Consider the following 21,639-nt stretch of genomic DNA (forward strand, 5'->3'; position numbering starts at 1 on the left):
ATAATAACTTATTTTCTTTTGGGTATATTCCCAGTAATGGAATTCCTGGGTCTAATGGTCTCTCTGTTTTAAATTCTTTGAGATATCTCAAAACTGCTTTTCCCACCAACAGTGCATAAACATTCCCTTTTCTCCACAGCCCCACCAGCATCTGTTGTTTTTTGACTTTTTGGTAATAGCGATACTGACTGGTGTGTGATGGTATTTATTGTGGTTTTGATTTGGATTTCTCTTATGATTACTGATGCTGAGCAGTTTTTTATATATTTTTGGCCACTTGTATGTGCTTTTATGATATTATGATTCTTTTGTTTCCATGTTTAGAATTCTTTTGAGCATTTCTTGTAGGGTTGGTCTAGTGGTGACAAATTCACTTAGCATTTGCCTGACTTTGAAATACTTTATCTCTCCTTCATTTGGTGGATGTAAAATTTGGGGCTGGCATTTTTGCTTTAAGAAGACTTAAATAGGTCTTTAATTTACTGGTCTGTAGACTGTCTGCTGAGAAATCTGCTGTTAGTCCAATGGGATTTACTTTACAGATGATTTGATGCTTTTCTCTACATGTTCTTAAGATTTTTTTTCATGTTGACTTTGGATAGGCTGATGACTGCATGCCTTGGTGATGTTCACCTTGTAAAGTATCTTCTAGTTATTCTCTGAGCATCTTGCATTTGCATGCCTACATCTTTATCAAGACCATGAAAACTTTCCTAAAGTGTCTCCTCAAATACGTTTTCCAAGCCTTTAACATTTTCTCCCTCAGGCATGCTTATAACTGGTGGGTTTGGTCACTTTATGTAATCCCATATTTTTCAAAGGCTTTGCTCATTTTTGAAAATTCTTCTTTTTTTATTTTTATGTGAGTAGGTGGATTTGAAAGACCACTCTTTATGTTCTAAAATTCTTTCTTGTGCTTGATCCTAGGATAGTGTGAAAACTTTTGATTGTATTTAACTTTTCATTTTCAGAATTTCTGCTTTTTCAAATTTGTCTTTCCTTTTACATTTTAAATTGTTTCTGGTGTTTTGATTTTTTTTTAAATTGTAACTTTTATTTTAAATTCAAGGGTACATGTGCAGGATGTGCAGGTTTGTTATATAGATAAACATATACCATGTTGGTTTGCTCCACAGATCATCCCATCACTCAGGTATTAAGCCCAGCATCCATTAGCTATTTTTCCTAATCCTCTCCATTTTTCCACCCCCTGCCCTCTTACAGGTTCCAGTGTGTCCCCCTGCCCAATGTGCTTCCATGTGTTCTTATAATCTATCTCCCACTTAGAAGTGAGAACATGCAGCATTTGGTTTTCTGTTCCCACATTAGATTGCTAAGGACACTCACCTCCAGTTCCATCCATGTCCCTGCAAAGGACATGATCTCATTCCTTTTATGGCTGCATAGCATGCCATGGTGCATACTTTACACATTTTCTTCATTTAGTCTGTCATTGATGGGCATATATGTTTCTTCCACACCTTTACTGTTGTGAATAGTGCTTCAATGAATGTATGCGTGCATGTGTTTTTATAATAGAACAATTTATATTCCTTTGGGTATATACCCAGTAATGGGATTGCTGGGTTGAATGATATTTTTGCCTCTAGACCTTTGAGGAATCCCCACACTGTCTTTTAAAATGGTTGAACTAATTCATACTCCCACCATCAGTGGAAAATCATGCCTTTTTCTTCACAACCTCACCAGCATCTGTTGTTTTTTTGACTTTTAAATAATCGCCATTCTGACTGGTGTGAGATTGTATCTCACTGTGGTTTTGATGTGCATTTCTCTAATAATTAGTGATTTTTTTTCATATGTTTGTTGGCCACATGTATGTTTTCTTTTGAGAAGTGTCTTTGCCCACTTTTGAATGGGGTTGTATGGTTTTTTTCTGATAAATTTGTTTAAGTTTCTTATAGATGCTGGATATTAGACCTTTGTCAGATGGGTAGATTGCAAAATTTTTTTTCCCATTCTGTAGGTTTCCTGTTTACTCTGTTGATAGTTTCTTTTGTTGTGCAGAAGCTCTTTAGTTTAATTAGATCTCATTTTTCAATTTTGCTTTTGTTGCAATTGGTTTTGTGTCTTCATCCTGAAGTCTTTGCTCATGCCTATTTCCTGAATGGTATTGCCTAGGTTTTCTTCTGGAGTTTTTACAGTTTGTGGTTTTTCATTTAAGTCTTTAATCTTGAGTTGAATTTGTATATGGTGGAAGGAAATATTCCAGTTTCAATTATCTGCATGTGGCTAGCCAGTTCTCCTAGCACTATTTGTTAAATAGGGAATTCTTTCCCCATTGAGCATTCTTGTTAAGTTTGTCAAAGATCAGATGGTGGTAGGTGTGTGGTCTTATTTCTGGGTTCTTTATTCTGTTCTTTTGGTCTGTGTGTCTGTTCTTGTACTAGTACCATGCTATTTTGGTTACTGTAGCTCTGTAGTATAGTTTGCATTCAGGTAGTGTGATGTCTCGAGATTTTAAACTCAAAAATTTAAACTTTTAAACTTTCTAGCTTTTTTTTCTTTTTACTTGGGATTGCCTTGGTTATTCAGGCTCTTTTTTGGTTTCATATTAATTTTAAAATAGTTTTTTTCTAATTCTGTGAAGAATGTCAGTGGTAGTTTAATGGGAATAGCATTGAATCTGTAAATTGCTTTGGGCAGCATATTAGTCTGTTTACACACTGCCATATAGAACTACATGAGACATAGTAATTTATAAAAAAAGAGGTTTAATTGATTCACAGTTATGCATGGCTGGGGAGGCCTTAGGAGACTTATGATTATGGCAGAAGCTGAAGGGAAGCACGGCACATCTTATCTAGTGGCGGGAGGTAGATAGCAAGGGGGGAATGGCCATACACTTTTAGGAATATTTGCCTGAACCAAATCAACTCCTTGCATGATAAAATGAAACATGCTGAGGTATATAAGTACACTTTCTCCATCCCTCAAACCCCTGCTGACAATGTTTATAAATGTATGCATTTAAACAAAACATGAAGGGTTTCCATGTGCTGGGCAGCTGTAGCTGCATTTTAGTGCTACAACTTTCCCTCTTAACACTGCTTTAGCTGCATCAAGGAGATTCCCAGATGTGTTGTATATTCTCATTAGTTTGAAAGAACTTCTTGATTTCTGCCTTAAGTTTATCATTTACTCATTCAGAAGCAGGTGGTTCAGCTTCCATGTAGTTATATGGTTTTCCATGTATTTCTTAATCTTGAGTTCTAATTTGATTGTGCTGTTCTCTGAGAGATTGTTTATTATTATTTCTGTTCTTTTGCATTTGCTGAGGAGTGTTTTACTTTCAATTATATGGTCAATTTTATACTAAGTGCCATGTGGTGATGAGAAGGATGTATATTCTGTTGTTTGGGGGTGGTGAGTTCTGTACCTATCAGGTTCACTTGATTCAGAGCTGAGTTCAGACCCTGAATATCTTTCTTAATTTTCTGTCTTGATGATCTGTCTAATATTGTCAGTGGGGTGTTAAAGTCTCTCACTATTATTGCCTGGGGGTCTAAGTCTGTTTGTAGGTCTCTAAGAACTTGTTTTATGAATCTGGGTGCTCCTGTACTGGGTTCATAGATATTCCAGATAGTTAGCTCTTCTTGTTGAATTGAGCCCTTTACCATTATGTGATGCACTTCTTTGTCTTTTGGGTTTTTTGATCTTTGTTGGTTTAAAGTCTGTTTTTTCAGAAACTAGGATTGCAACACCTGCTTTTTATTTGTTTGGTAAATTTTCCTCCATCTCTTTATTTTGAGCTTATGTGTGTCTTTGCACATGGGATGGGTCTCTTGAAGACAGCATACCATTGTTTCTTGTTTTTTTATACAGCTTGCTATTCTGTGTCTTTTAATTGGGGCATTTAGCCCATTTACATTTAAGGTTAGAATTATTATTTGTGGATTTGATCCTGTCATCATGATCCTGCCTGGTTATTTTGTAGACCTGTTTATGTGGTCTACAGTGTCTCTTCATAGTGACACTGGCCTGTGTACTTCAGTGTGTTTTTATAGTGGCTGGTAATGGTTTTTCCTTTCCATATTCAGTGCTTTCTTCAGGAGCTCTTGTAAGTCAGGTCTGCTGGTAATGAATTCCCTCAGCATTTGTTTGTCTGAAAAGGATCTTATATCTTATTTGCTTATAAAGCTTAGTTTGGCCAGATATGAAATTCTGGGTTGGAAATTCTTTTAAGAATGCTGAATAGTGGCCTTCAATCTATTCTGGCCTCTAGGGTTTCTGCTGAGAGGTCCACTATTTGTCTGCTGGGCTTCCCTCTGTAGGTGATGTGGCCTTTCTCTCTGGCTGCCCTGAGCATTTTTTCCTTCATTTGGACCTTGGAGAATCTGCTGATTATGTGTCTTGAGGATGATTTTTTTGTGGATTATCTTACTGGGGTTCTCTGCATTTTTGAAATTTCAATGTTGGCCTGTCTAGGTAGATCGGGGAAGTTCTCCTTGATGGTATCCCGAAATGTTTTCCAAATTGGTTTTATTCTCCTCATCTCTTTCACGTACCTCAGTCAGTTGTAGATTCAGTCTCTACATAATCCCATATTTTTGTGAGGTTTCATTCATTCGTTTGTTCTTTGTTTTTATTCTTGCCTGTCTGTCTTATTTCAGAAGGTCAGTCTTCAAGCTCTGAGATTCTTTCCTTTGCATGGTGTATTCTGCTACTAATACTTGTGATTGCATTATGAAGTTTGTTAGTGTGTTTTTCAGCTCTATCAGGTCAGTTATGTTTCTCTCTATGCTGGCTATCAGCTCTTGCATTGTTTTATCATGATTCCTAGCTTCCTTACAAGGGATTACAAGTGGCTTTTTTAGCTCAGTGCAGTTCATTTTTACCCACATTGGAAGTCTACTTGTGTCATTTCAGCTATCTCTAGCCTCAGTCCAGTTCTGAATCCTTGCTGGAGAGGTGGTGTTGTGGCCATTTGGAGAAAAGGGGGCACTCTGGGTTTTTGAATTTTTATTATTTTTGCACTGATTCTTTCTCATCTTTGTGTACTTATCTACCTTTGATCTTTGAGGTTCCTGATTTTAGGTTTTTTTTTTTTTATGTTTATTGGCTTGGGTGCTTTTCTTTCAGCAGTCTGGGCACAGTTTCATAGGGGTGCTGCAGTTTGTTGGGGTTCCATTCTAGACCCTTGTTGCCTCAGTTTTTCCAGTACCTGGAAGTATCACCAGAGAAGGCTGTGAAACAGCAAAGATGGCACCCTGCTCCTTCCTCTGGTAGCTTCATCCCAGGGGGCCTGAATGCACCTGTAGGAGTTGGCTGGAGACCTGGGTTGGAATACCTCACCCAGTCAGAAAGAAAGGGATCAGGGACAAACTTGAAGAAGCAGTCTGGCTGCATTTTGTAGAGCAGCTGTGCTGTATTGGGGATCCCTTCAGCCTCCCAGTTGGTTTGGATTCTTTAAGGTCCACAGGTTGGACCAGCTCAGATGCCCAAATAGGAAAGGTGGTGGCCTGCTTCACCCATCAGGCACTCCATCCCAGGGAGAAATTAGAACTTTGTTTGCAATAGAACATGAGCAGTGGTGGCCAGAGGCTTTGGCTGGGAGAGCCGCAAGGAGGAATGGATCTGAGTCCTGTTTAAAGAAGCAGTCTGGCCACTTCTCAACAAAACAGCTATATCATGCTGTGGAATTGCTTTTTGCCTGGTCTGCTTCTACTCTCCAAAGCCCACAGGCTTGAATGGCTGAGTCACCCAAACAGCAAAGATGATGACCCACCCCTCCCCACAAGCAATTTTTGGCAGAAAGATATCAGAACGCTGTCCACAGTATACAGGTGAGGGTGGCTAGAGGCCTTGGCTGGGAGGACTGAACTTGTGAGAAGGAGTGGATCAGGGACCCATTTAAAGAAGCAGTCTGGCCATGCCTCAACAAAACAGTCATGACAGGCTGTGGAACCACTTTTGCCCTGTTGGTGTTGGATTCTCCCTAGGCCTAAGGCTGGAATGGCTGAGTTGTCCAAACAACCAAGGTGGCAGCCCATCCCAAGGAGAGATCAGAACTCTGTCTATAGAATATGAGTGGGAGGGGGTGGCTGGAGACCCAAGTTGGGAGGTCTCACCCAGTGAGGAGGAATGGATTGAGGTTTCACTTAAACAGTCTGGCCACATTCTGGCAAAGCAGCTGTGCTGCACTGTGAGGACCTTTTCACATTTGGACAATCTGGACTCTCCAAATCCTGCTGGCTGGAACAGCTGGTTGACCAAACAGCAAAGATGATAGTGTGCCCCTTGTCTTGGGGGTTCCATCCCATCTCAGGCAGGCTCCACCCTGTTTTTAGTGGCTGGCTGGAATTCCAAACCAATGGGTCTTATCTTGTGAGGTGCTATGGAAGTGGGGCCCACAGACTGGTGCTGCTCAGCTCTTTTGATTCTGCCCCATTCCTAGGGGTATGTATGGGCCTTTGACCTTGCCTGAGTTGCAGTCACCTTTGTCAGGGATCCTGGGCTCAGAGTCTATAAAGCTCCTGGGTTTCTGTGCATGCCTGAGCAGTTACTCTGCCAAGACCCCACACAGCTGTGTGTTGGACCCAAGGCACCTGTAGTGTGGGCTCACAAGGTAATCTGCTGATTGGAGGGTTGCAAAGATCTGGGAGAGAAGTGTGGTTTCCCTGGGGTTGCACATTGACTCGCTGCTTTTCTTGGCTAGGGGTGGGGGGGGGGCTCCCTTTCCAAATTGTTAATCTGAATTCTTTGTGGTGGTTTTCAATTCTCTTGGATCTCATTGGGCTTTCTTACAAGCCATAGTTTGCCATTTGTGGAATTGGTGGAATTTGTCCTTTCAGAATTTTTATTTTGTGTAGGACCCATGTCTAGACTGCTAGTGTGATCCTTATGGGTGCTGCAACACTCTGTTTTTCATGATGCCAGAGTTCTTATTCTGATTTTTTTTCATCTGGAGAAACTGTCATTTATTATTTTTGAATTTACTTCTGTTCAGATGGGGATTTTACCCCCTCAAGGGTTTATTTTATATGTTGAGCAGTATTTTTTTGGCTTTGCTTCTTTATGCTATTAGGGGGCAAAGCTTTGTTTGAATTCCTTGGTAGTAGATAGCCTTTGTGTAGTGGTGTTCTTAAATGCCGATTGTTTGTAGCGTGTAGTAGTGGTGTACTGTGCATGTGAGTAGGCTTGCTGTCTTCTGCAGAGATGGGTAGGAGGCTCATCATTTTTTACAGCAGTGTGAACTTCTGTCAGCAGGAATTATTTTGAATTCTGCCATCCATCCTATAGACCAGTAGGTGGCACTTGTAAGAGCTAGCTGAATGCTGCACAGATGTGTCAGCATAAGCTGTAATCATTTTTGCAGATTGGCATCAAAGTCAGTAGGTTGTACTTGCAAGAAAGAGGCAGCTTCAGTGGTAGCAGTGAGATTTTTACTTGGCCGTTTAAAACCAGGAGAAGTGCCAAGGTATCTCAGTGATGGGCAGGGCTTTGGAGCTCCTGGGGATCCCTGCCCAGTTCTCTGCTACCAAGGTGACTAGAGTGGGCAATGCTGGTCATGGCTCAGTTGGTATGTCCATGAGCAGGCCCTTGAAGGCAGGCATAAGTACCAACCTTTGCAGCAGTCTAGGCACAGCTCTCAGGCTGCTGGAGCAACTCTTAAGGGAGGAATAGAGGTGTCTGTCCACCACAGAGCCTACTGAGAAGAAGAAGGGCATGGCACAGAGTGTTCAGCATAGTAGGTGGCTGTGGGATCCACCCAATTCCCACACCACTGACCTGAAAGTTCTCCCTCCAGGTGCTAGCTGCTGCCAGCATGCCAGAATGCTTAGACTGGTCCCAAAGAGTTTACATTCAGATTGTTGAACAGTTCCAGAAACTGTAGCTATGAGGCCACACCCTTTTAGGACTAGTCTCATGATGAAAGGCGGGCCCAGCTCCTATGCCACAGCATACATTCACACCATAGTCTTCTCTGTATTCTGTCAGTGGGAATTCCTCCCCTGCTGGAGGTCACATCGCAAATCTCATCTTCATGCACCTGAGTGATTGTGTTGAGTCCTGGGGAACTGGGATAAGGTCAGTAGTTTTGTCCCCTGGCCACTCAGGCTGTAGCACCTGCTGTGATCAGAAGGGGTAAACAGCTTCCAGGCCACCAACAGAACACTCAGGTGTGGCAACAGCAATAGTGCCACATATCTCAACTTCCTGTGAGAATGGGAAAGCAGGCAGTCTTGGGATGAACTGGCAGGCATGGGATGTGTGGCTTGAATGTACCTCAGTCCCACCACAATGGTGGTGGAACCTGTTTAGGGAGCAAGAGAGTGCCTTGGGCCCCACTCATTCCCTGGCCTGACAGGCAACAGCAGCATCACCTCAAAGTAGGATGCAAAGCCTTCAGGGATGGGCAACAAAATTATGCTTTGCTACAGCTGCCCAGCAGATGGAAGTCCTTCATGTTTTGTTTAAATGCATACATTTATAAACATTGTCAGCAGGGGTTTGAGGGATGGAGAAAGTGTACTTATATACCTCAGCATGTTTCATTTTTCTTTTTATCATGCAAGGAGTTGATTTGGTTCAGGCAAATATTCCTTAAAGTTTAAAATGTGCATACCTCACCATGCAGTAAACACCTGTTTAATGTCTGACCTGCTCAGATTTCATTTACTTGTACTGACAATGCTTTTTTGTTTTATTTACTCATAACATTTCACATATTTATCAGGTACATGTGATTGTTACATGCATAGAATGTATAATAAAGCCAGGAGTATTTGAGGTATCCATCAACTTGAGTATTTGTCATTTTTTTGTGTTGGTACCATTTCAAGTCTTCTAGCTACTTTGAAATATACTGTGCTATCTGTAGTCACCCAACTCTGCTATCAAACATTAGAATTTATTTCTTCTAACTGTATGTTTGTATCCATTAACCAGCCTCTCTTCATCCTCCCTTCTACCTTCACATCTTCCCAGCCTCAGGTAGTTATCATTCTCTGTCTTCATGAGATCAACTTTCTTAGCTCCTCTAAATGAGTGAGAACATACAAGATTTGTCTTTCTCTGCCTGGCGTGTTTCACTTAGCATGGTAACCTCCAGGTACATCCATGTCATTGTAAATGACATCTTATTTTTTCAATTACTGAATAATAATCTGTTGTGCATATATACCACATTTTCTTTGTCTGTTTTATTGATACTTCTGTTGATTTCATAGCTTTGCTGTTGTGACGAGTGCTATAAACAATTGAGTGCTGGTATCTCTTTGATATACTGTTTTCTTCTCTTATGGATAAATACCCCATAGTGGGATTGCTAGATTGTATGATAGTTCTACTTATAGCTTTTAAAGAAATGTTTACGCTGTTTTTCATAGTAGTTGTACTAATTTACATTCCCACAAACAGGGAATGTATAAGCATTCCCTTTTTCCGCATCCTTGCCAGTATCTGTTTTTGTTTGTTGTTTTTGCTTGTTTTGTCTTTCTAATCATTTTAGCTGGGGTAAGATGATGTCTCATTGTGGTTTCAATTTGCATTTTCCTGATGATTAGTGATGTTGAGCATTTTTTATGTAACTATTGGTCATTACTATGTTTTCTTTTGATAATTATTTATTAATGTCCTTAGCCCACTTTTAAATAGGATTTTTAAAAATTGTTGAGTTCCTTGTATATTCTGGATATTAGTCCCTTATTTGATGAATAGTTTTTAAATATTTTCTTCCATTCAACAGGCTGTCTCTTCCATCTATTGATTGTTTCTTTTGCTGTGCTGTGATTGTTTCTTTTCCATTTCTTTGTATCATCTATAATTTCTTTCATCAATGTTTTATAGTGTTTTCTTGTAGAGATCTTTCACCTCCTTCGTTAAATATAGTCCTCGGTATTTTATGTTTTGCTTCTATTGTAAAGAGGATTGAGTTATTGACTTGGTTTTCAGTTTGACCATTATTGGTGTACAGAAATGCTACTGATTTTTTGTATTTTTGTATGTTAATTTTGCTGTATCCTGTAACTTTACTGAATTTGCTCTCAGCTCTTAGAGGGTTCTTTTTGGTGAAGTTCTTTGGTTTTTCTAAATATAAGTTTATGCCATCTGCAAATAGGGATGAGAAAGGTTAAATTGAAAAAGCTCATCCCCATCTTGGAAATTTATGGAGCCATTAATGGTGGGCTTTTTGCAGCTGTGACATGTTAGCTACAACTCTCATTGGAAGATGGGAAAGGCTTTTCTGACCCGTAAGTGCTGTCTGATACATGGAGATAAAAACCTAATGTTTGGCCATTTTGTTGTTGTTTCTTGTTCTGTTGTTAACTTTAGGGAATTTATTAAGCCTCATAAATTTATAGGATAGATGGAGGCCCCTAGGTTAGGGGTGATGCCACTGTGAGATTCAGACTCACTTCAGTGTAAGGAGGCTGCAGCAGTGTTTAGAAAGTGTGTCATAATTATAGCCATGTTTTGACTTCTGGAGGCAAGGGGAGGAAGTGTGGCTTTTCCCTGACATACAGTTGCCAGGTAGGCAGTTATTTGGTTATATAAATAATTGTAATTTTATGGAAAAATTTTGGAGATTGAAAATAGAAATTAAAATTACTCCACCACTCAAAAGCAATTGTTATTACCATGTTTGTATAATTTACTTTAGAGTTTAAAATTTTCATGTATATATATTTTTAACTTACAATGTAGATTAAATAAATAGAGATGAGGTTTTGCCACATTGCTCAGGCTGGTCTTGAACTCCTAGGCTCAAGCTATCCTCCCACCTCAGCCTCCCAAATTGCTAGGATTAAAGCCATGATTTATTGTGCCTGGCCTCATGTATATTATGGAAACTGTTAAGATTATTTTACATGAGAGCTTTATATTTGCTTAAGGTTTGAAAGGCTTCAGAGTTTATGTAGGAAGTTACAGATAATATTTCTGTTCATGTATCAAAAGAAAAATAATATTCAGAGACCAATGTTTTTGTAGGGCAGTGCCACAAGGGTTCATGTCCTTAGAAGTTAGCAGTGGCCTATCTAGGGCTGTGTAATTGTGGTGATTGTTTTTTGTTTTGTTTTCCCTATTATCTCTTATCCCTGGAAAACATCTTTCAGCATTAGGCAATGTGCTATTTGACATTGATCAGTCCCTTAATTTATGGCTACTTTTCCTGCAGGTTTTTATGCAGCCAGTGTTAAACAGCTGCTGGTCTTAAGCTAAAGGTGGGCAGGTCATGGCACCCAGTGGGGGCTGGATTTAGAATATGAATTGCTACAGTTTTATTTTGAAGAACATAGAGCATCAGTAGATGATGGGCATTTAGGGCCTCCAAAAAGAGTGCAGCTGAGGAAAAGATTCACTTATAAGTACAGGAGCATCATGTTGGGAGGGGTCAAGGTAATTATTGACCACAGCTTTTACAATCTGCTTTATCAACCAGGGCTGCAGGCTGGGAGCTTAGTACAGCTAAATTTTGTGTATAAAGAACTAGTGTGTAAGTGAGCTTTATGTTGTGTGTGCAGATGTAGGCTGGCACTCACTTTTTGCACTATTTTTGGCTGAATTAAAGGCCTAAAGATGGGCTAATTCATGGATATACATGGCTTCCACATAGGCTTTTAAAAGCCACTCCCCACTCTGTAGTTTCAAGTTGGCCATGAATTTGTTAATCAAAGTCAACTGTGATCTTAGTACTAGATCATTCTGAGACCTACAATGCACCCTTGCCCACAGAAGGGTGGTAAATTTTATTAACCATCTTGCAAAAAGACATGAGACTTATTATTAAAAATGGTCCCTTTTTGGGTTGAAGTAGAAAAACACCTCAGTGAAGCCATTACCACACCAAAGTCTAGAAAACCTGTGCCTGGAGGACTACATCTCAAGAATCAGCTTTGCTGAGGAAGCCAGATATTAGTTTGAAGAGTATGCTTCAACCCTACTATAAGAACAAGTGCAACAGAATATCGAGAATAACAGAATAAAGACATTTAGGAATATTTAACTGAAGGAAGCAAAGAATTTCCTTATGAGAAAGGTTGAGGTTTTATTGGTTAAGATCAACAGATGTGAAGGGGAAGCAAGAACTGTAAGGACAGACAGATGTAGATGGTCTACCTCTTCTCAGAAGGTTTCAGAAAAGGCATTGTGCTTTCATTGTTGCTATATTAGAAAGAATGACTAGAGCCTGATAAAATTTAGGGAGGAAGCAAGGCGGGATCTCATAGACTAGAGTGATCCCTGAGAGGGTGTGCCCAAATGCTGCAGACTCTCTCATAAGTGTTAGGAGAAACCAATTCTCCAAGCATATATTGGGACAACTTTGAGGGGGAAAGGTGGGGCAGAGCAGAGAAAAACTCAAAACATAGGAGGTGACTTAACTATTATGTGCTGTATTAACAGTATTATATGCTGTTCCTTGAAGAAATATCCCCAAGCAATTTTTGGTTAGGACTCAAGGTAAAGCACAGAAAAGATGAGTTATATTAGAGGGATGTAAACAGAAGAACTATAATATGTATTGAGCCCATTATAGATATTGAGTGATGGAAGGATATCTTCTGGGATGGATAATCTTCCTAGGAGCTTGAATGTACACAAAATATGTTTAAACAGCAGATATTTTTGGCAGACCCAGAACCTGATGTTTTCATATATCTCACCATGGAAAACTCTATAACCACAATCTAACAGAATACACTAGTAAAATGTCTGGGCCTGAGAGCAATGCCAAGGTAAAAAGAAAGAACTCGGATCCTACCAACATTATGATCGTACTTGGCAGAAGAAAAGAAACTTCTGAGGTAGGTTAATCAGCTAGGTCTTCTTGAAACTACTAGAGGGGAAAATGAAAACACTTGAGGCATATAGCATAAAAGACATGGCATACAGAAATGTTCAGAGCTGGTAGCATCCTAAACCAGAGGAAATGTCATTTCTTGGGGAGTAATCATGAGGGAATTTTTTTCTGTGGGGGTGCTAGGGGTGCAATTCACCAGGAACAGCTTTATTTAAGGAAATTGCTGAAGGTGATTCTCCAGCTGGAACACTTCTAGGGACTGAAGGGCAGGAGGATCTTCACTGGGAGGCAGGTTTCACAGGTCCAAACAATTCTGTAGTGAGTGACAGCAGCCACTGTGGCTCATGACCAAAACTACCAGTTCCTGGGATACGGTGTTAGCTACCTGGCCAGATGATGTCCACACTTAGTATAGCATTAGAAGGGTACTCAGTGGGGAGATTGAGACTAAAAGGCTGAGAAAATACTGAATGGGAAGAACTTCTCAGGTAGGACCTGAAGCTCAGTGGGTGGGGTGGGGGGTGATTTCATTGCAAATTTTAGAGATTAAAAAGCCAGGAATATCTCAGATGACAATAATTGGGAAAGAAGATAAGTGAATCCCAGCCTTTAACCCACTCTGGTCCCATAGTTATGATAAATCCCATACAGTCAAATTTAATCTCTTATGACAGGTTTCTCTCAATGTAAGTGTTTTTTTAATGTGATATAATCTATATAATGTAAAATTCGCTGTTTAAAAGCATAGGATTCAGTGATTTCCAGCATATTATGTAGTGCAACCATTACTATTGTCTCACTTTAGAGTATTTCTGCCACCTCCACAAAAAAACCCTGTACCAATTAGCAATGAGTCCCAATTCTTCCCTTCTCTCATCTCCTAATGACCAGAAATCTACTTTTTGCATCTACAAATTTACGTAGTCTGGATAGTTCATGTCAATTGAATCATGTTATATATAGCCTTTTGTGACTGGCTTCTTTCCATTAGCACAGTGTTTTCAAGATTCATCTATATTGTATCACGAAGCAATATTCATCCCTTTTTATAGCTGAATATGTTTTGGATATATACCACATTTCATTCATTTATGCATCAGTTGATGGGCATTGAATTGTTTCAGTTTTTTAGCAATTATGCATAATGCTGCTATGAACTTTTCTGTACAACTCTAATGGATTTTTAGGGTAATGCTCATATACTGCAGACAAGCATCTCCTATAGAGATGTTTTACCTCCTTGGGCAGATGTATTCCTAGGTTTTTGTTTGTTTTATTGTTTGTTTTGGCTATAAGTGGGATTACATTCTTGATTTGGTTCTCAGCTTGAATGTTGATGGTGTATGGAAATAATACTGATTTTTATATGTAGATTTTGTATCCTGAAACTTCACCACATCATTTGTCAAACCTAGGAGTCTTTTGGAGAAATCCTTTGGGTTTTCTAGGTGCAGAATTATATTTTCAGTGAAGAGAGATAGTTTGATTTCTTTTTCTATTTGGATGCCTTTTATTTCTTTCTCTTGGCTGATTGCTGTGGTTAGGATTTCCAGTACTACGTTGAATAGGAGTGGTGTAAGTGGACATTCTTGTCTTATTCCAGTTCTAAGAGGGAATGTTTCCAAATTTGTCTCTTCAGTATGATGTCAGCTGCAGGTCTGTCACAGATGGCTCTTAATATTTTGAGGTATGATGCCTAGTTCATTGAGGGTTTTTATTATAAAGGGATGAGTTGATCAGCTATTTAGTAAAGTTGAAACTAATATTTCTTTTTCAGATACTTTTGAATTTCTATAATGACCTTTGACAACAGTATATACTAGGTTCTAGAACATAATTATATTTAGGATAACATTACTAGCAAATGGGATTGCTTTATTTTCTAAAACATGTGGGTGAGAAAAACAAGGAAAACATGATGTTCAGTTTTGTATGTTTTAGTAATGCATTGGATCCTTAAAAATGAGGCTCCTGAGTTGACTTAGGAGTGAACAAACACAATTTCTGAGGTCCTGAAGAAACTGCAGCCACTCCTGAGAAAGAGTCAGGCTGTGGCTGCTGAAAGAATGCAGACATGGAGAAAATTCATCTAACTGAAACTGAACAGAATGACAAGTTGGAGAGAATAAGTTTAGAATTTAAGTTGGGATTTGATACTTTAATTTCTTTGGATTCATACTGCACAACAAAGACAGCAGGAATTTTTAGACTTTAGCTTTTATGGATTTTAAAGATAAGAATTTGAATTTTTTAAAGCTTTTAATTTTTGAATTTAATTATAATTCCTGGGAAACTATTAATGAGAGGGAAGTTATGTTTAATTTTGGAGTATCAATATATGGTGACATACAATTATTGGACTATCTTATGGTGATTATTTAATATCATTGCAGAAGCTGTGAGAGGATATATTAGGTAATATGGCTGGATACAATTTAATATAGGAAATAGAAAAGAAGTTAAATTCCAGCTTTACTAATCTCTCAGCAGAAACTCTACAAGCCAGAAGAGAGTGGGGACCAATATTCAACATTCTTAAAGAAAAGAATTTTCAACCCAGAATTTCATATCCAGCCAAACTAAGCTTCATAAGTGAAGGAGAAATAAAATACTTTACAGAGAAGCAAATGCTGAGAGATTTTGTCACCAGCAGGCCTGCCCTAAAAGAGCTCCTGAAGGAAGCACCAAACATGGAAATGAACAACTAGTACCAGCCACTGCAAAAACATCCCAAATTGTAAAGACCATCAAGGCTAGGAAGAAACTGCATCAACTAAAGACCAAAATAACCAGCTAACATCATAATGACAGGATCAAATTCACACATAACAATACTAACCTTAAACGTAAATGGGCTAAATGCTCCAATTAAAAGACACAGACTGGCAAATTGGATAAAGAGTCAAGACCTATCAGTGTGCTGTATTCAGGAAACCCATCTCATGTGCAGAGACACACATAGGCTCAAAATAAAGGGATGGAGGAAGATCTACCAAGCAAATGGAAAATAAAAAAAGGCAGGAGTTGCAATCCTAGTCTCAGATAAAACAGACTTTAAACCAACAAAGATCAAAAGAGACAAAGAAGGCCATTACATAATGGTAAAGGGATTGATTCAACAATAAGAGCTAACTATCCTAAATATATATGCACCCAATACAGGAGCACCCAGATTCATAAAGCAAGTCCTGAGTGACGTACACAGAGACTTAGACTCTCACACAATAATAATGGGAGATTTTAACACCCTATTGTCAACATTAGACGGATCAACAAGACAGAAAGTTAACAAGGATATCCAGGAATTGAATTCAGCTCTGCACCTAGCAGACCTAATAGACATCTACAGAACTCTCCACCCCAAATCAACAGAATATACATTCTTTTCAGCACCACACCACACCTATTCCAAAATTGACCACATAGTTGGAAGTAAAGCACTCCTCAGGAAATGTAAAAGAAAAGAAATTATAACAAACTGTCTCTCAGATGACAGTGCAATCAAACTAGAACTCAGGATTAAGAAACTCACTGAAAACCACTCAACTACATGGAAACTGAACAACCTGCTCCTGAATGACTACTGGGTACATAACAAAATGAAGGCAGAAATAAAGATGTTCTTTGAAACCAATGAGAACAAAGACACAACATATCAGAATCTCTGGGACACATTTAAAGCAGTGTGTAGAGGGAAATTTATAGCACTAAATGCCCAAAAGAGAAAGCAGGGAAGATCTAAAATTGACACCCTATCCACATCATTAAACGAACTAGAGAAGCAGGAACAAACACATTCAAAAGCTAGCAGAAGGCAAGAAATAACTAAGATCAGAGCAGAAATGAAGGAGTTAGAGACACAAAAATCCCTTCAAAAAATCAAGGAATCCAGGAGCCGGTTTTTTGAAAAGATCAACAAAATTGATAGACCACTAGCAAGACTAATAAAGAAGAAAAGAGAGAAGAATCAAATAGATGCAATGAAAAATGATTAAGGGGATATCACCACTGATCCCACAGAAATACAAACTACAATCAGAGAATACTATAAACACCTGTACATAAATAAACTAGAAAATCTAGAAGAAATGGATAAATTCCTGGACACATACACCCTCCCAAGTCTAAACCAGGAAGAAGTTGAATCTCTAAATAGGCCAATAACAGGTTCTGAAATTGAGGCAATAATTAATAGCTTATCAACGAAAAAAAGTCCAGGACCAGATGGAATCACAGCCGAATTCTACCAGAGGTACAAGGAGGAGCTGGTACCATTCCTTCTGAAACTATTCCAATGAATAGAAAAACAGGGAATCCTCCCTAACTCATTTTATGAGGCCAGCATCATCCTGATACCAAAGCCTGGTAGAGACACAACCAAAAAAGAGCATTTTAGACCAATGTCCCTGATGAACATTGATGCAAAAATCCTCAATAAAATATTGGCAAACCAAATCCAGCAACACATCAAAAAGCTTATCCACCATGATCAAGTGGGCTTCTTCTCTGGGATGCAAGGCTGGTTCGACATACACAAATCAATAAATGTAATCCAGCATATAAACAGAACCAAAAACAAAAACCACATGATTATCTCAATAGATGCAGAAAAGGCCTTTGACAAAATTCAACAGTGCCTCATGCTAAAAACTCTCAATAAATTAGGTATTGATGGGACATAACTCAAAATAATAAGCGCTAGTTATGACAAACCCACAGCCAATATCATACTGAATGGGCAAAAACTGGAAGCATTCCCTTTGAAAACTGGCACAAGACAGGGATGTCCTTTGTCACCACTCCTATTCAAAATAGTGTTGGAATTTCTGGCCAGGGCAATCAGGCAGGAGAAAGAAATAAAGGGCATTCAATTAGGAAAAGAGGAAGTCAAGTTTTCCCTGTTTGCAGATGACATGATTGTATATCTAGAAAACCCCATCATCTCAGCCCCAAATCTCCTTAAGCTGATAAGCAACTTCAGCAAAGACTCAAGATACAAAATCAATGTGCAAAAATCACAAGCATTCTTACACACCAACAACAGACAAACAGAGAGCCAAATCATGAGTGAACTCCCATTCACAATTGCTTCAAAGAGAATAAAATACCTAGGAATCCAACTTACAAGGGATGTGAAGGACCTCTTCAAGGAGAACTACAAACCACTGCTCAACAAAATAAAAGAGGACACAAACAAATGGAAGAACATTCCATGCTCATGGACAGGAATAATCAATATCATGAAAATGGCCATACTGCCCAAGGTAATTTATAGATTCAATGCCATCCCCATCAAGCCACCGGTGACTTTCTTCACAGAATTGGAAAAAACTACTTTAAAGTTCATATGGAACCAAAAAAGAGCCCACATTGCCAAGTCAATCCTGAGTCAAAAGAACAAAGCTGGAGGCATCATGCTGTCTGACTTCAAACCATACTACAAGGCTACAGTAACCAAAACAGCATGGTACTGGTACCAAAACAGAGATATAGACCAATGGAACAGAACAGAGCCCTCAGAAATAATACCACACATCTACAACTATCTGATCTTTGAGAAACCTGACAGAAACAAGCAATGGGGAAAGGATTCCCTATTTAATAAATGGTGCTGGGAAAACTGGCTAGCCATATGGAGAAAGCTGAACCTAGATCCCTTCCTTACACCTTATACAAAAATTAATTCAAGATGGATTAAAGACTTGCATGTTAGACCTAAAACCATAAAAACCCTAGAAGAAAACTGAGGCAATACCATTCAGGTCATAGGCATGGGCAAGGACTTCACGTCTAAAACACCAAAAGCAATGGCAACAAAAGCCAAAATTGACAAATGGGATCTAATTAAACTAAAGAGCTTCTGCACAGCAAAAGAAACTACCATCAGAGTGAACAGGCAACCTACAGAATGGGAGACAAGTTTTGCAACCTACTCATCTGACAAAGGGCTAATATCCAGAATCTACAATGAACTCAAACAAATTGACAAGAAAAAAACAAGCAACCCCATCAAAAAGTGGGTAAAGGATATGAACAGACACTTCTCAAAAGAAGACATTTGTGCAGCCAACAGACACATGAAAAAATGCTCATCATTACTGGCCATCAGAGAAATGCAAATCAAAACCACAATGAGATATAATCTCACACCAGTTAGAATGGCGGTCGTTAAAAAGTCAGGAAACAACAGGCGCTGGAGAGGATGTGGAGAAATAGGGACACTTTTACACCGTTAGTGGGACTGTAAACTAGTTCAACCCTTGTGGAAGACAGTGTGGTGATTCCTCAGGGATCTAGGACTAGAAATACCATTTGACCTAGCCATCCCATTTCTTGGTACATACCCAAAGGAATATAAATCATGCTGCTATAAAGACACATGCACACGTATGTTTATTGCAGGACTATTCACAATAGCAAAGACTTGGAACCAACCCAAATGTCCAACAATGATAGACTGGATTAAGAAAATGTGGCACATATACACCATGGAATACTATGCAGCCCTAAAAAAGGATGAGTTAATGTCCTTTGTAGGGACATGGATGAAGCTGGAAGCCATCACTCTCAGCAAACTATCACAAGGACAAAAAACCAAACACCACATGTTCTTTCTCTTAGGTGGGAATTGAATAATGAAAACACATGGACACAGGAAGGGGAATATCACACACTGGGGCCTATTGTGGGGTGGGGAAATGTGGGAGGGACAGCATTAGGAGATATACCTAATGTAAATGAGGAGTTAATGGGTGCAGCACGCCAATGTGGCACATGTATACATATGTAACAAACCTGCATGTTGTGCTCATGTACCCTAGAACTTAAAGTATCATAAAAAGAAAAAAAAAGTATATATATATTATATATATATATATATATATCTATCAAAGAAGGCAACATAGTGACAGCCTGTTAGAGACCCAATTTGCATAATAAAAGATCAGGGTGGGGTGGCCAGCCTCTTCACGTACTATATAAAGGGCACACCTGGTTTAACCAATCCTCTGTGCCCTATGTAAGGCAGACATGACTTCCTCAATCTCATCTATAAACCAACTGCATCTCACTATGAACCTGGAAACCATTTGGGACCTCTTCCTCTGCACCAGAAAGCTCTCTTCTTTGTTTCACTTATTAAACTTCTGCTCTTAAATCCACTCCTTGTGTCTGTGTCTGTGTCCTTGATTTCCTTGGTGCGAGGCAATGAACCTTGTGTATTACCGCAGACAAATGAGGCAGCTTCGTTGTGGGGGCTTGTCCAGGATTATCAAAAGGGTGAGTATAGGAGTGGACCTCAACTCTGTCCTTTTATTTAAGGGCTCTCGGCCTCCATTTTAATTATTTAATTATTTTAATTTTTTGAGACAGAGTCTCACTGTATCACTCAGGCTGGAGTGCAGTGGCATTATCTTGGTTCACTGCAACCACCACCTCCCAGGTTTAGATGATTCTCATTTCTCAGCCTCCTAAGTAGCTGGAATTATAGACACATGCCACCACACCTGGCTAATTTTTGTATTTTTAGTAGAGATGGGGTTTTGCCATATTGGGCAGGCTGGCACCAAAGTGCTGGGATGAGGTGTGAGCCACCACACCTGACCCTTAGCCTCCATTTTAAAATCAAATCAAACCACATACTGTGTGTCTGATGGCCATGTAGATACCTCTAGTGTGAGCCATGCTTCTCAAGGCTCAGATGACAGGCTTGTTGGGCTGTCATGATAGTGAATCCACTAGTGCCCTCAGGTTGCTGGGCTTGTTGGTTATGTTTCAAACCAGTTTTCCTTCATGGAGGAACTAGCCATCTCATGGGGCTTGAAGAAGTCCTGGAGCAACTGAGGATTTCTGGCCAGGGCTAAACCTTGATGTTATTCAAAAGCTTCGGAACTGACCTCAACCTCCAGCTGCTCAATTGGATCAGCAACAGAATCTCCAGCTTTTCTATTGCAAATGTTCTCCTTTCCTATCCACCACCATGGTGTCTCCTATCCTCTCTCTGTATGCAATATCATGGGAATTTTTACAGTTCAGAGAAATAGTCCTGTTAGGAAAGCTCAGAAAATGCTATAGTAACTACAAATATAGCTCAAGGGAATGCCACTTTTGTAACTTTCTAGGAGCAGAGGTCTCCCACAGCGAGTGTTTCTACCCTACCTCTGGCAAGCATATGGTATTTCTGGGTCAGCAGCGTCAACTAGTGGAATATCCTTACCATAGGTCACATTGTTGGTCCTTTGCTGAGGCACTCTAGCTTCCCAATTCTCCTCTCTTTTTGTGCCCCTCTACCAGATTCCAGGGTTTATGCCTTTCTGTAAATGGGAAAAACTATGCCATGAAAGATCAGGAGGAAAATGTCCTCTGAAACAGTTTTAGTCTGAACACTGTCCCGTTAGCAGGAAAACCACCATTTGATCCCTATGTTCTTTTAAGGCACCAATTCTGCTTGCAGTTAAAACAGTACTTAAATAGTAGGCAATTTTAAGTCCAGAAGTTAACGAGTACCATTCTCTAGGAGTAAATCCTTTAGCATGACCCACAATAGCGGGATATAGAGTTCAATCTGGTACACCCCCTCCATTAAAGGGGCCATGCCCAAATTCAACTATTACATAGGCTTTCCTGAGATCCATTTTTCAGGGAGCCATGAAGGTCATACAAGTCTAGGAAGTCAGGGTAATCAAAAACAGAGAACTAGTGCTGCATGGGTACACATGACTAAACTCATCACTTAATTTCTCTGGTTCCATGGCTGGGGAATCATGCCTGCATCCATGGGTAGCATGTTTAACAAGGTGCCAGGAACCCAGGGAACAAAGAGAGAAAACAGTAGGGGGAATGCTCCCACTGTCTTCCCCTCCACCCTGGGCCAT

The 21,639-nt window shown here is 39.5% G+C and overlaps 1 long non-coding RNA gene across 2 annotated transcripts in view; it reads left to right on the plus strand.

Annotated features, from left to right (window-relative positions):
* LOC129060967 (uncharacterized) overlaps positions 1 to 21,639 on the plus strand; it is a 135,980-nt gene that overhangs the window by 37,395 nt on the left and 76,946 nt on the right. The gene's annotated exons all lie outside the window — the stretch shown is intronic.

The sequence above is a fragment of the Pongo abelii genome, chromosome 7 (genome assembly GCF_028885655.2).
Source record: "Pongo abelii isolate AG06213 chromosome 7, NHGRI_mPonAbe1-v2.0_pri, whole genome shotgun sequence".
In the NCBI taxonomy this organism is placed as follows: Eukaryota; Metazoa; Chordata; class Mammalia; order Primates; family Hominidae; genus Pongo; species Pongo abelii.